The sequence below is a fragment of the Pseudophryne corroboree genome, chromosome 7, assembly GCF_028390025.1.
Source record: "Pseudophryne corroboree isolate aPseCor3 chromosome 7, aPseCor3.hap2, whole genome shotgun sequence".
In the NCBI taxonomy this organism is placed as follows: Eukaryota; Metazoa; Chordata; class Amphibia; order Anura; family Myobatrachidae; genus Pseudophryne; species Pseudophryne corroboree.
Window position 1 is genome coordinate 317,970,278 of NC_086450.1, and position 16,145 is coordinate 317,986,422.

The 16,145-nt window shown below is 47.4% G+C and overlaps 1 protein-coding gene across 6 annotated transcripts in view; it reads left to right on the forward strand.

The window, feature by feature from the left end:
* CLEC16A (C-type lectin domain containing 16A) overlaps nt 1-16,145 on the forward strand; it is a 954,241-nt gene that overhangs the window by 470,507 nt on the left and 467,589 nt on the right. The gene's annotated exons all lie outside the window — the stretch shown is intronic.

Sequence of the window (16,145 nt, forward strand, 5' to 3'; positions counted from 1 at the left end):
CCATTAAGGTTCAAATTTCGGCCCTGTCAATTTTCTTCCAAAAAGAACTAGCTTCAGTCCCTGAAGTTCAGACGTTTGAAAAAGGGGTACTGCATATACAGCCTCCTTTTGTGCCTCCAGTGGCACTTTGGGATCTCAATGTAGTTTTTGGGTTCCAAAAGTCACATTGGTTTGAACCACTTAAATCTGTGGAGTTAAAATATCTCACATGGAAAGTGGTCATGCTGTTGGCCCTGGCCTGGGTCAGGCGCGTGTCAGAATTGGCGGCTTTATCCTGTAAAAGCCCTTATCTGATTTTCCATTCGGACAGGGCGGAATTGTGGACTCGTCCTCAGTTTCTCCCTAAGGTGGTTTCAGCGTTTCACCTGAACCAACCTATTGTGGTACCTGCGGCTACTAGGGACTTGGAGGACTCCAAGTTGCTAGACGTTGTCAGGGCCCTGAAAATATATGTTTCCAGGACGGCTGGAGTCCGGAAATCTGACTCGCTGTTTATCCTGTATGCACCCAACAAGCTGGGTGCTCCTGCTTCTAAGCAGACTATTGCTCGTTGGATTTGTAGTACAATTCAGCTTGCACATTCTGTGGCAGGCCTGCCACAGCCAAAAATCTGTAAATGCCCACTCCACAAGGAAGGTGGGCTCATCTTGGGCGGCTGCCCGAGGGGTCTCGGCTTTACAACTTTGCCGAGCAGCTACTTGGTCAGGAGCAAATACGTTTGTAAAATTCTACAAAATTGATACCCTGGCTGAGGAGGACCTGGAGTTCTCTCATTTGGTGCTGCAGAGTCATCCGCACTCTCCCGCCCGTTTGGGAGCTTTGGTATAATCCCCATGGTCCTTACGGAGTCCCCAGCATCCACTTAGGACGTTAGAGAAAATAAGAATTTACTTACCGATAATTCTATTTCTCGTAGTCCGTAGTGGATGCTGGGTGCCCATCCCAAGTGCGGATTGTCTGCAATACTGGTACATAGTTATTGTTACCAAAAAATCGGGTTATTGCTGTAGTGAGCCATCTTTTCTAGAGGCTCCTCTGTTTTCATGCTGTTAACTGGGTTCAGATCACAAGTTGTACGGTGTGATTGGTGTGGCTGGTATGAGTCTTACCCGGGATTCAAAATCCTTCCTTATTGTGTACGCTCGTCCGGGCACAGTATCCTAACTGAGGCTTGGAGGAGGGTCATAGGGGGAGGAGCCAGTGCACACCAGATAGTCCTAAAGCTTTCTTTAGATGTGCCCAGTCTCCTGCGGAGCCGCTATTCCCCATGGTCCTTACGGAGTCCCCAGCATCCACTACGGACTACGAGAAATAGAATTATCGGTAAGTAAATTCTTATTTTATATATATATATATATATATATATATATTAGACAGCATGGGCCGCACAACACTAAGAAATCTCCAAGAGGGTGCTCGGTCAAAGACTTTTCAATATAAATATCACCACATCATGAGGCTCCAGTTGGGGCTATGTTGTAGATGAGACCAGCACTCCGGAACAGTCAAACAGTTAATGCCATTTATTGTGCAAATTCAGCAATTTATACCATCACAAGCGGGTTTATCTGTGCAAATTCAGCAGTTTGTAAACATGATTTAGATGTAATCGAGTATCTCACATATCTCACATATCCTGTGTATGCTGGGGATACGTATCCTACCCAGCCAAGTCTCCCTTGGCTGGGTAGGATACGAATCCCCAGCATACACAGGATATGTGAGATACTCGATTACATCTAAATCATGTTTACAAACTGCTGAATTTGCACAGATAAACCCGCTTGTGATGGTATAAATTGCTGAATTTGCACAATAAATGGCATTAACTGTTTGACTGTTCCGGAGTGCTGGTCTCATCTACAACATAGCCCCATCTGGAGCCTCATGATGTGGTGATATTTATATATATATATATATATATATATATATATATATATATATAAGCTGGTCCAGTGCAGTATTATTGTTGGTAATAACCTCTGCATTGTATAACTGTGACTATATGTGTGTGCATTAGCTTGTTGGGTGATTTAAATTTCGTGTCTCTCACTCCACTTGCTATCCCTATATTCTATAACCCGAGGGGGCTTGGTGCATCAGGTTTTATAATAATATAGGATATTCACAAGATATACCCTAATACGTATTTTTCTCTGTGATTTTAGTCACCATATCTCTCCTGTATCTCTGCTTGTGCTGACTACACTGCGCAGTGGTTTGGGCAAGAGGTATTGTGCTGCTGACAATTGTACTGTCATACCTGATATTACAAGTTATATCATGTCTGCTTCTGAAGGTAACAGTTCTGGGGCTGAACACACTGCCGGTGTTGCTGAAGCCACAGATCCCTATGAGGAGACTATAGCAGCTGCGGGCTCTGGTTCTGGGGGCTCCTTGCCCCCCAGTGGGACTGTGGCAACGGGGGCCCATAATGACCCACCGTGGGCTACTTTCTCCACACTTCTAAATACGCTAGTTACTAAACTAACACCCCCTATGGGACTTCCTATGCCGGTTCAACCGTATGTGGTCCCCGCAGCTAACCCGCCGTGGGCGGATAACTTGTCTGCGCAATTGAAGAAGTTGAACCAGTCCTTGACTACTAAATAGTCTGACCCTCGCTCGCCTAAGACCAAGGGGTCCTCTAAGCGAGCTCTTACCTCCTCACAATCCACTACTGACACCTCGTCTGATGAAGATGGCGCTTACACTGACCCCAAAGATTCTGACACAGATACTGCTGATGGGGAGGGTAGTTCACATGTGGGTGTTCCTGATCTTTTGGAGGCTATTAAGTTGATTCTACAGATTACGGATGATCCCGAGCCATCCGTCCCTCCTAAGAAACCAGATAGGTTCAAGCGTCAGAAGGTGGCTAAACAAGTTTTACCTCACTCTGACCACCTAGTGGATATACGTCAGGAACCCTGGGGAAACCCGGGAAAGAAGTTTGTGCCTCAAAAGAAGATGCTGGCTCGCTATCCCCTCGTGCAGGAGCTGTCTAAATATTGTGAAACGCCTCCTCCAGTAGACTCTCATGTGGCTAGGATGGTGGTTTCCTCAGCTCTACCTGTCACTACCGTCACGTCTCTAAAAGAGCCTACGGATAAACGTGTGGAGGGTTGTCTGAAAGCGATTTACACCCTCACGGGTGCTGCACAAAGGCCCACTATTGCAGCAACTTGGGCTGCAGAGGCTATTGAAGCATGGGCCCTAGAGTTGGAAACTGAAATCTCTTCTGACCATGCTAGACAATGCTTGTCATATATTGTCACAGCTTCTCACTATATTAAATAGGGCGGCTTCTGATGCCGGTATTCTAGCAGTCAAGGCCTCTACTACATCAGTCCTGGCTCGCCGGATATTGTGGCTGAGATCCTGGTTTGTGGATCTGGACTCTAGAAAAACCCTGGAGGTACTCCCTTTCAAGGGAGATATTCTGTTTGGGGGGGACTTAAATAAGATAGTGGCTGACTTGGCTACTGCCAAAACTGCCTGTCTGCCAAGTACCGTTCCTTCTGTGTCGAAGGCTAAAGGTACTTCCTTTCGCCCCTTTCGTCCTTCAGGTAAAGCAAAAGGTCAGGCGTACAACAAGGAGGCCCGCACTTCCAAACCTGGTAAGCCGAAGCCCAAAAGAGCCTGGGCTGCCTGTCAGCCAGCTTCCAAGATGGATAAGCCTGCCGCATGACGGGGTGGGCCTCCCCCTGGGGGATCCCAGGGTGGGGGGCCGGCTTCTACGCTATTCCCAGGAATGGTTGCCCTGGGGGATCCCAGGGTGGGGGGCCGGCTTCTAGGCTATTCCCAGGAATGGTTGAAGACCACTTCAGATGCCTGGGTACGGGAAGTCGTCACTCGAGGTTACGCCATTGCCTTCAAAAATCGTTCCCCTCATCGATTTTGCCTGACAGACGTCATGTTGGATCAGACAAAGGCAAACACTCTACATTCGGTGGTACAGACCCTCCTGGATACAGGAGTCGTAGTACAGGTGCCTCTTGTTAAGAGGGGCCGGGGGTACTATTCTCCGCTGTTTCTAGTCCCGAAACCGAATGGGTCCTCTCTGCCCATTCTCAATCTCAAGGCATTGAACAGGTTTGTGAAAGTTTACAAGCTCCGTATGGAAACCCTTCGCTCTATAGTTCTGGCCTTGGAACCTGGGGATTATATGGTCTCCCTGGACATACAGGATGCTTACCTGCATATTCCTATAGCAGTGTCCCATCAGCAATACCTGAGGTTTGCGATTGGCAACCTCCATTACCAGTTTCGGGCGTTACCTTTTGGTTTAACTACGGCTCCGCGAGTCTTCACCAAAGTTATGGCGGTGATGACGGTGGTACTCCGCCGTCAACGGGTCAGGATACTTCCGTATCTGAATCTTTTGTTGATCCTGGCAAATTCCCCAGAACTTCTCCTACGTCATCTGGATATGACTGTCCGGTTTCTACAAGCCCACGGGTGGCTCATCAACTGGAAGAAATCCTCCCTGGTCTCTGCTCAGAGCATGGTGCACCTGGGAGCGCTATTGGACACTCACAACCAGCGGTTGATCTTGTCCCAGGAGAAAGTCCTGAAGCTTCAGGACAGTATTTGTTGCTTCCTTTCTCGTCCGCAAGTGTCATACATTCGGCGATGCAGGTGCTGGGCCTCATGATGTCAGCATTCGACATGGTGGAGTATGCTCAATTCCATTCTCGCCCTCTCCAGAGGCTGATTCTAGCCAAGTGGGACGGCCTGCTTCACCGGATCAGGTCTCACATGATCTCATTGACTCCGGAGGTCCGTCTGTCGCTGCACTGGTGACTCCAGGACCAACGATTGTGCAGGGTCCGTCCCTTCTGGATATCCGACTGGGTCCTGTTGACAACAGATGCCAGTCTAAGAGGTTGGGGCGCGGTGCTGGAGCAACACTCCCTTCAGGGTCGGTGGACCAAGGAGGAAACTCTCCTCTCGATCAACATTCTGGAATTGCGGGCGGTCTTCAATTCGTTGAACCTGGCCCAGCATTTAATTCATAACCGTCCTGTTCAAGTACAGTCGGACAACGCCACCACAGTGGCTTACATAAATCATCAAGGCGGCACTCGAAGCCATTTGGCAATGAAGGAAGTCTCACGGATTCTGCAATGGGCGGAACGCCATCTACCGGCCATATCGACCATGTTCGTTCCGGGAGTCCTGAATTGGGAAGCGGACTTTTTCAGTCATCAGGACGTACATGTCGACGAGTGGGGCCTCCATTCAGAAGTGTTTCATCTCCTAGTGAAAAAGTGGGGCCTTCCAGACGTAGATCTGATGGCGTCTCGACACAATCACAAGGTTCCGGTCTTCGGAGCAAGGACAAGGGATCCTCAAGCAGCATTCTTGGATGCGCTGGCGGTGCCGTGGAGGTTTCGGCTCCCGTACGTGTTCCCTCCGGTGTCACGCCTGCCCAGGGTAATTCGGAAGTTCAAGCAAGAAAGAGGAATTCTGCTTCTCATAGCTCTAGCATGGCCCAGACGGCACTGGTTCTCAGACCTGCAGGGCCTATCGTCAGAGCGTCCAATTCTACTTCCACAACGCCCAGACCTCCTCGTTCAGGGCCCCTGTGTCTACCAGGACCTAGCCCGGCTGTCTTTGACGGCGTGGCTCTTGAAGCTTTCATCTTGAGGGCTAAAGGATTTTCTGAGGCGGTCATTCAAACTATGTTGCGGGCCCGGAAACCGGCTTCTGCTCAGATTTACCATAGGGTCTGGCATTCTTATTTTGTTTGGTTCGCATCTAACAATTATGACGCTTCCAAGTTTAGTACAGCCAAGTTGTTGGCCTTTCTTCAGCAGGGCCTGGACTTAGGCCTGCGTCTGGCCTCCCTCAAGGTTCAAATATCTGCCTTGTCGGTGTGGTTTCAGAGAAAGATTGCGACCTTACCTGATGTGCATACCTTCACTCAGGGTGTGTTGCATATCCAACCTCCCTATGTCCCGCCTGTGGCTCCTTGGGACTTGTCGGTGGTTTTGGAGGCGTTACAAGAGTCTCCGTTTGAACCTCTTAGTTCAGCTGATCTTAAGTGGCTTTCCCTGCAGGTGGTGTTTCTGTTGGCTATTACTTCAGCTAGACGAGTGTCGGATTTGGGTGCCTTGTCTTGTAGTTCCCCGTATCTGATATTTCACCGTGACCGGGCGGTTCTTAGGACTCGTCCCGGTTATTTGCCTAAGGTGGTTTCTTTGTTCCACCTTAATCAGGTGATTGTGGTACCGGCCTTTGTCTCTCCTGATCTGTCTCCCAAAGAGCGGTCTTTGGATGTGGTACGGGCTCTCATTATCTATGTGAAGAGAACTGCTTCTGTTAGGAAATCTGATTCTCTTTTTATTCTGTCTGGGTTTCACAAACGGGGCTGGCCTGCTCACAAGCAGACTTTGGCCAGATGGATTAGAATGGTGATTGCACATGCTTATGTGAGGTTTGGTCTGTCAGCTCCTGCTCACATTACGGCCCATTCTACTCGGTCTGTTGAACCTTCTTGGGTGGCCCAACGTGGAGCGACCCTTGAACAATTGTGCAAGGCGGCTACGTGGTCCTCTGTGAACACGTTCATAAGGTTCTATGCCTTCGATACTGCCGCTTCCCAGGATGCTTCCTTTGGATGCCGGGTTCTTGTGCCCGCTACAGTGCGTCCCTTCCCATAAGGAACTGCTTTAGGACATCCCCTATGTCTTTCCTTGTGGAGCCCAGTGTACCCCGCAGCAGAAAACAAGTTTTATGGTAAGAACTTACCTTTGTTAAAACTGTTTCTGCGAGGTACACTGGGCTCCACAAGGCGCCCACCCTGACGCACTTAGCTTCTTTGAGTTGGTATGGCATTAGCCGCTGACACTTCTCCTGTCGTGAGAGCGTGGTGTATGTGGCTACTAACCGTTGTCGTCTCTTTTCCTGCTACTGCATTGGGCTGGTTAACTAAAAACTGAGCTCCTGTGCAGGGAGGCGGGGTTATAGAGGAGGCTGCGCTATGCATCTTGGGAATAGTCAAAGCTTTTGAGCCTATTGGTGCCTCAGATCAAGATCCTACTCTACACCCCTATGTCTTTCCTTGTGGAGCCCAGTGTACCTCGCAGAAAGTTTTAACAAAGGTAAGTTCTTACCATAAAACTCGTTTTTTGTTTGTTTTTTAAATGCCATACTGTACCATTTGTTTTAGTGAATGAAAAAATCAGTGATCAGCTTTGTTTAATGGAAATTCACAGACGTGTAATTAAAAACTAGACCAAGTGAAGGAATGTTGTTTAGCAGAACATGTATCTTTGCTTTGTACAGAAGGATATGCCAAAAGCGCATCAACACTTGATAAAGATGTTTCAATTACAGTTTAATATTTGGTCGAAAAGGCAGAGCAGCTCTGACCTATAGGATAATAATTGTTAGGAAAAGACGGGGATCTCTTTGAATTCCAAAAATCAAAAAAGGAATGCCTCAAGAGAAACTAAAATTTCCCAAACTGTATACTCGCGTCTGATAATAAAGATTGCATCGGCAATACAGCATGACCCCAAGATGGTGGTCAGGCATTTTTCTTTCACTGTGCCATGTTTAGTTTTTAGAAAGCTCATTGAAAGTTTTTTGTGTATATAAAATATCTTAAGCTACTCAATATGGAAATCAAACTTCTTATGTTTTTCCATCTGAGGCTAATTATTACTGGGGGGAAAAAAGTTCCACTAGACCAAATCATTTACAATGAAAAAAAAGAATTATTGTTTGGATAGTCACTCGTTTTATACTGTACAGTTCAACACTTGGGAGCACAGCAGATGATTAAAGATAGTTATCTGCTGATAAAACATCACTGTGATGTTCTGCAGTTTGCACATCTTTACAGTTAAAATCATATTGTGAAGGCAGAAATCGTATCTACAATAAAAGGGTTTTCTTATTTTCTCTAACTTCCTAAGTGGATGCTGGGGACTCCGTAAGGACCATGGGGAATAGCGGCTCCGCAGGAGACTGGGCACAAAAGTAAAAGCTTTAGGACTACCTGGTGTGCACTGGCTCCTCCCCCTATGACCCTCCTCCAAGCCTCAGTTAGATTTTTGTTGCCGAACGAGAAGGGTGCACACTAGGTGGCTCTCCTGAGCTGCTTAGTGAAAAGTTTAGTTTTAGGTTTTTTATTTTCAGTGAGACCTGCTGGCAACAGGCTCACTGCACCGAGGGACTAAGGGGAGAAGAAGCGAACTCACCTGCGTGCAGAGTGGATTGGGCTTCTTAGGCTACTGGACATTAGCTCCAGAGGGACGATCACAGGCCCAGCCATGGATGGGTCCCAGAGCCGCGCCGCCGGCCCCCTTACAGAGCCAGAAGACTGAAGAGGTCCGGGAAATCGGCGGCAGAAGACGTCCTGTCTTCAATAAGGTAGCGCACAGCACCGCAGCTGTGCGCCATTGCTCTCAGCACACTTCACACTCCGGTCACTGAGGGTGCAGGGCGCTGGGGGGGGGCGCCCTGAGACGCAATAAAAACACCTTAGATGGCTAAAAATACATCACATATAGCTCCTGGGCTATATGGATGCATTTAACCCCTGCCAGTTTTTCCTTAAAAAAGCGGGAGAAAGGCCGCCGAGAAGGGGGCGGAGCCTATCTCCTCAGCACACAAGCGCCATTTTCTCTCACAGCTCCGTTGGAGGGAAGCTCCCTGACTCTCCCCTGCAGTCCTGCACTACAGAAACAGGGTAAAACAAGAGAGGGGGGGCACTAAATTTGGCAGATTAATAATACAGCAGCTATATAAGGGAAAAACACTTATATAAGGTTATCCCTGTATATATATAGCGCTCTGGTGTGTGCTGGCAAACTCTCCCTCTGTCTCCCCAAAGGGCTAGTGGGGTCCTGTCCTCTATCAGAGCATTCCCTGTGTGTGTGCTGTGTGTCGGTACGTTGTGTCGACATGTATGAGGAGGAAAATGGTATGGAGGCGGAGCAATTGCCTGTAATAGTGATGTCACCCCCTAGGGAGTCGACACCTGACTGGATGGTCGTATGGAAGGAATTACGTGATAGCGTCAGCACTTTACAAAAGACTGTTGACGACATGAGACAGCCGGAAAAACAGTTAATACCTGTCCAGGCGTCTCAAACACCGTCAGGGGCTCTAAAGCGCCCGTTACCTCAGATGGTCGACACAGACCCAGACACGGACACTGACTCCAGTGTCGACGGCGAGGAAACAAACGTAATTTCCAGTAGGGCCACACGTTACATGATCACGGCAATGAAGGAGGTTTTGAACATTTCTGATACTACAAGTACCACAAAAAAGGGTATTATGTGGGGTGTGAAAAAACTACCTGTAGTTTTTCCTGAATCAGATGAATTAAATGAGGTGTGTGATGAAGCGTGGGTTTCCCCCGATAAAAAACTGCTAATTTCTAAAAAATTATTGGCATTATACCCTTTCCCGCCAGAGGTTAGGGCGCGTTGGGAAACACCCCCTAGGGTGGATAAGGCGCTCACACGCTTATCAAAACAAGTGGCGTTACCGTCTCCGGATACGGCCGCCCTCAAGGAGCCAGCTGATAGAAAGCTGGAAAATATCCTAAAAAGTATATACACACATACTGGTGTTATACTGAGACCAGCAATCGCCTCAGCCTGGATGTGCAGTGCTGGGGTGGCTTGGTCGGATTCCCTGACTGAAAATATTGATACCCTGGACAGGGACAGTATATTATTGACTATAGAGCATTTAAAGGATGCATTTCTATATATGCGAGATGCACAGAGGGATATTTGCACTCTGGCATCAAGAGTAAGTGCGCTGTCCATTTCTGCCAGAAGAGGGTTATGGACGCGACAGTGGTCAGGTGATGCGGATTCCAAACGGCATATGGAAGTATTGCCGTATAAAGGGGAGGAGTTATTTGGGTCGGTCTATCGGACCTGGTGGCCACGGCAACGGCTGGGAAATCCACCTTTTTACCCCAGGTCACCTCTCAGCAGAAAAAGACACCGTCTTTTCAGGCTCAATCCTTTCGTCCCCATAAGGGCAAGCGGGCAAAAGGCCACTCATATCTGCCCTGGGACAGAGGATGGGGAAAAAGACTGCAGCAGGCAGCCTCTTCCCAGGAACAGAAGCCCTCCCCCGCTTCTGCCAAGTCCTCAGCATGACGCTGGGGCCTTACAAGCGGACTCAGGTACGGTGGGGGGTCGTCTCAAGAATTTCAGCGCGCAGTGGGCTCACTCGCAAGTGGACCCCTGGATCCTGCAGGTAGTATCTCAGGGGTACAAATTGGAATTCGAGACATCTCCCCCTCGCCGGTTCCTGAAGTCTGCTTTACCAACGTCTCCCTCCGACAGGGAGGCGGTATTGGAAGCCATTCACAAGCTGTATTCCCAGCAGGTGATAATCAAGGTACCCCTCCTACAACAGGGAAAGGGGTATTATTCCACGCTGTTTGTGGTACCGAAGCCGGACGGCTCGGTGAGACCTATTTTAAATCTGAAATCCTTGAACACAAGGATACAAAGGTTCAAATTCAAGATGGAGTCACTCAGAGCAGTGATAGCGAACCTGGAAGAAGGGGACTATATGGTGTCTCTGGACATCAAGGATGCTTACCTCCATGTCCCAATTTGCCCTTCTCACCAAGGGTACCTCAGGTTTGTGGTACAGAACTGTCACTATCAGTTTCAGACGCTGCCGTTTGGATTGTCCACGGCACCCCGGGTCTTTACCAAGGTAATGGCCGAAATGATGATTCTTCTTCGAAGAAAAGGCGTCTTAATTATCCCTTACTTGGACGATCTCCTGATAAGGGCAAGGTCCAGGGAACAGTTAGAGGTCGGAGTAGCACTATCTCAAGTAGTGCTACGACAGCACGGGTGGATTCTAAATATTCCAAAATCGCAGCTGATTCCGACGACGCGTCTGCTGTTCCTAGGGATGATTCTGGACACAGTCCAGAAAAAGGTGTTTCTCCCGGAGGAGAAAGCCAGGGAGTTATCCGAGCTAGTCAGGAACCTCCTAAAACCAGGCCAAGTGTCAGTGCATCAATGCACAAGGGTCCTGGGAAAAATGGTGGCTTCTTACGAAGCGATTCCATTCGGCAGATTCCACGCAAGAACTTTTCAGTGGGATCTGCTGGACAAATGGTCCGGATCGCATCTTCAGATGTATCAGCGGATAACCCTGTCTCCAAGGACAAGGGTGTCTCTCCTGTGGTGGTTGCAGAGTGCTCATCTTCTAGAGGGCCGCAGATTCGGCATTCAGGACTGGGTCCTGGTGACCACGGATGCCAGCCTGAGAGGCTGGGGAGCAGTCACACAGGGAAGAAATTTCCAGGGCTTGTGGTCAAGCCTGGAGACATCACTTCACATAAATATCCTGGAGCTAAGAGCCATCTACAATGCTCTGAGCCTAGCAAGACCTCTGCTTCAAGGTCAGCCGGTGCTGATCCAGTCGGACAACATCACGGCAGTCGCCCACGTAAACAGACAGGGCGGCACAAGAAGCAGGAGGGCAATGACAGAAGTTGCAAGGATTCTTCGCTGGGCAGAAAATCATGTGATAGCACTGTCAGCAGTGTTCATTCCGGGTGTGGACAACTGGGAAGCAGACTTCCTCAGCAGACACGACCTCCACCCGGGGGAGTGAGGACTTCACCCAGAAGTCTTCCACATGATTGTGAACCGTTGGGAAAAACCAAAGGTGGACATGATGGCGTCCCGCCTCAACAAAAAACTAGACAGATATTGCGCCAGGTCAAGGGACCCTCAGGCAATAGCTGTGGACGCTCTGGTAACACCATGGGTGTACCAGTCAGTGTATGTGTTCCCTCCTCTGCCTCTCATACCCAAGGTACTGAGGATCATAAGAAGGAGAGGAGTAAGGACTATACTCGTGGCTCCGGATTGGCCAAGAAGGACTTGGTACCCCGGAACTTCAAGAGATGCTCACAGAGGACCCGTGGCCTCTACCTCTAAGAAAGGACCTGCTCCAGCAGGGACCCTGTCTCTTCCAAGACTTACCGCGGCTGCGTTTGACGGCATGGCGGTTGAACGCCGGATCCTGAAGGAAAAAGGCATTCCGGATGAAGTCATCCCTACCCTGATCAAAGCCAGGAAGGATGTAACCGTACAACATTATCACCGTATTTGGCGTAAATATGTTGCGTGGTGCGAGGCCAGGAAGGCCCCTACAGAGGAATTTCAACTGGGTCGTTTCCTGCATTTCCTACAAACAGGACTGTCTATGGGCCTAAAATTAGGGTCCATTAAGGTTCAGATTTCGGCCCTGTCGATTTTCTTCCAAAAAGAACTGGCTTCAGTTCCTGAAGTACAGACGTTTGTCAAGGGGGTACTGCATATACAACCTCCTTTTGTGCCTCCAGTGGCACCTTGGGATCTAAATGTAGTTTTGGGATTCCTAAAATCACATTGGTTTGAACCACTTTCCACTGTGGACTTAAAATATCTCACATGGAAGGTGGTAATGCTGTTAGCCCTTGCTTCAGCCAGGCGTGTCTCAGAATTGGCGGCTTTATCCTATAAAAGCCCCTACCTAATTTTTCATACGGTCAGGGCAGAATTGAGGACTCGTCCTCAATTTCTCCCTAAGGTGGTTTCAGCATTTCACTTGAACCAGCCTATTGTGGTGCCTGCGGCTACTAGGGACTTGGAGGACTCCAAGTTGCTGGACGTAGTCAGGGCCCTGAAAATATATGTTTCCAGGACGGCTGGAGTCAGAAAATCTGACTCGCTATTTATCCTGTATGCACCCAACAAGCTGGGTGCTCCTGCTTCTAAGCAGACTATTGCTCGCTGGATTTGTAGTACAATTCAGCTTGCACATTCTGTGGCAGGCCTGCCACAGCCAAAATCTGTAAATGCCCATTCCACAAGGAAGGTGGGCTCATCTTGGGCGGCTGCCCGAGGGGTCTCGGCTTTACAACTTTGCCGAGCAGCTACTTGGTCAGGGGCAAACACGTTTGCTAAATTCTACAAATTTGATACCCTGGCTGAGGAGGACCTGGAGTTCTCTCATTCGGGGCTGCAGAGTCATCCGCACTCTCCCGCCCGTTTGGGAGCTTTGGTATAATCCCCATGGTCCTTACGGAGTCCCCAGCATCCACTTAGGACGTTAGAGAAAATAAGAATTTACTTACCGATAATTCTATTTCTCATAGTCCGTAGTGGATGCTGGGCGCCCATCCCAAGTGCGGATTGTCTGCAATACTTGTACATAGTTATTGTTACAAAAATCGGGTTATTATTGTTGTGAGCCATCTTTTCAGAGGCTCCTCTGTTATCATGCTGTTAACTGGGTTCAGATCACAGGTTGTACGGTGTGATTGGTGTGGCTGGTATGAGTCTTACCCGGGATTCAATATCCTTCCTTATTGTGTACGCTCGTCCGGGCACAGTATCCTAACTGAGGCTTGGAGGAGGGTCATAGGGGGAGGAGCCAGTGCACACCAGGTACTTTTGTGCCCAGTCTCCTGCGGAGCCGCTATTCCCCATGGTCCTTACGGAGTCCCCAGCATCCACTACGGACTATGAGAAATAGAATTATCGGTAAGTAAATTCTTATTTTCATAAGTTTACCAGCCATCCCAGCGGCTGTACTGCTGGTAGGAGGGGGTAGAGGATTGATATGCTCCTTTCCTGACGTCCCGGTACATGAACAAATATCATTGGGGAAAACTGGCAGGACCATCCTTTTACCCAGTGCTACAAATTATCACTGCACCTTTCCTAGTTATGCAATGTGGTTTGGTGTCATGAGAAGGAATATCTCAATGCCTAGAATGCTCAGAGCGGTTAATTCTCATCTGAGTGTTTCTATGGAGAGGGAGAGGACACTAAGAGCAATATTCGGCTCACCGATTAGTAGTATAGTGGATTTTGCAGGATAGAGTAGTGGTACTCTGCATCACCACTCGCTTGAGCTATCTCTTACAGCAGACCTGGCCATCATGTAGCCCTGCAGCTGTTGTGAAACTACACATCCCAGTATACCCTGCCACAGCTTTAGCTTTTCTATTAGCAAAACAGTCAACACCTTTCCAAGTACCTCCACAAAGGTTCTATTTGTGGCCACGGGAAAGTTAAGAAGAGATATCCTGATGGCCTCATCTAGATGATATTCTGAGCATGGCAACGTGAGAGGTGACTGCAGCTCAGGCCACAGTCTGTGTCCTGAGAGATCAAAAGCAAATTTTCCCCCCCAGCACACTAACAAAGTGTCAGCAATAAAAACTGCATAATAATAGACATTGATAGATTCTTGTTGCATATATCTACAAAGATATAAGAAGCTGCCAGGCCCCGTCAAGGCTTCTCTGATACTGGCAATCCCTAACGCTATATGATAATAGTGCCCACTCCAGGTCATATAATGTCTTGTTTAGACTAGCCCCTCCTTTTCATGCACCTGAGAAGTATTATTATATTGAAGTTCAGAGAGAACACAATTGGATCAAAATTGAAAAAAAAAATCCTTCCATAGCCAACTGAAATGTTAGATTTCCTGGTTTATATTTGAAGGCCGTACATGTTTCTAACATGAAAGGTAACTGCCGTTAAAGCAAGGTCTGCTAGCTCTCAGAATAAGCCCTTGGACACAGCAGAGATATGCATCAGAGTGTTGGGCCTTATGGTGGCCACGGTAGAAGTCAGAAGCCTATAGTCATGTTTACTAGCCTGCTGGAACAAGGATACATAGAATCAGTCAACTGATTCATATAGCAAAATATACAATACAAAGCTTACAGTGATGGTAATCAAACTTTGACAGTTTGCAGATCATGACTACATAATTAGAAAGACAGATGCCACCTAGCAAGGGTAGGGTGGCACTTGGGGACATTCAATAACGCAGGGTAAGTGGTAAGAAAAAATAGTAACACCTTTCCCTTTTACTATAAGGTAAATGACAGCAGACACAAGGCCTGTTAACATTTTCAGAAAATCATTGTGGGTCATGATGTCTAAGTTGTTTAGACAATTAGTCAGTTTTGTTCTTTATCCATCATTCCATCATCAAGATGGCACAAAGAGTCACAGCATGATGAGAGACATATGTGCTGTACTACTATTGACAGAAAGCAGTCATTCAGTACTAGTGGCAGCATACATAGCCGAGGCAAGCAATATAAGGTGTTACACCAGGATGAGTGGGTGCTGATCAATACAATTTTCACCAAGATTGTAGAAAGGTGGATCTTCCACATTTGAACTGGAAGAAACATATGTGGGTTCCAACGGTGTTCACCAACCCCTGGGTGTTGTGGTTCCCCTTCTCACACCTCTTACCTTTTACAGGTCGGCTTTGAGGAAGGGTGCACATTATGTTGATCATTCAAGTTGGAAAGGTAGTGCATCTTCTCATGAACATACGGGTTACACAAACTCTTATCTACTGAGTGCTAAGTAATACATTGTCATAATATTGTCTGGCAATTTGCAGGATTAACACCATAACGTACTGAGCAGAAAGAAACCATGACAACTCTGGCAGTTCATTATGGTTACTCCACTGCAGGGATATCCCCACATGGATAGAAACATAAATTGTCACATGTCCAATTTGTTTCCATGCACTCAGCAGAAAAAGAAGCGGACATTGTCTATATGCCACTTAGTTATTTATGAGTCGCTTTCTAGGTAGGTAAGAATTTGAAATAAGACTCTATATTATGTGATACAGTACAGGTTGAGTATCCCATAGCCAAATATTCCAATATACGGAATTTTTTGAGTGACCGGGAGATAGTGAAACCTTTGAACCATCAGAAAACAATGTACACAAACTTTGTTTAATACACAGTTATTAAAAATATTGTATTAAATGACCTTCAGACTGTGTGTATAAGGTGTATATGAAACATAAATGAATTGTGTGAATGTACACACACTTTGTTTAATGCACAAAGTCATTAAAAATATTGGCTATAATTACCTTCAGTCTGTGTGTATAAGGTGTATATGAAACATAAATGCATTCTGTGCTTAGACTTGGGTCCCATCACTATGATATCTCATTATGGTATGCAATTATTCCAAAATACGGAAACATTCGATATCCAAAATACTTCTGGTCCCAAGCATTTTGGATAAGGGATACTCAACCTGTATAATACATGGATCATAAAAAGACACAACAGTTTATTTAGG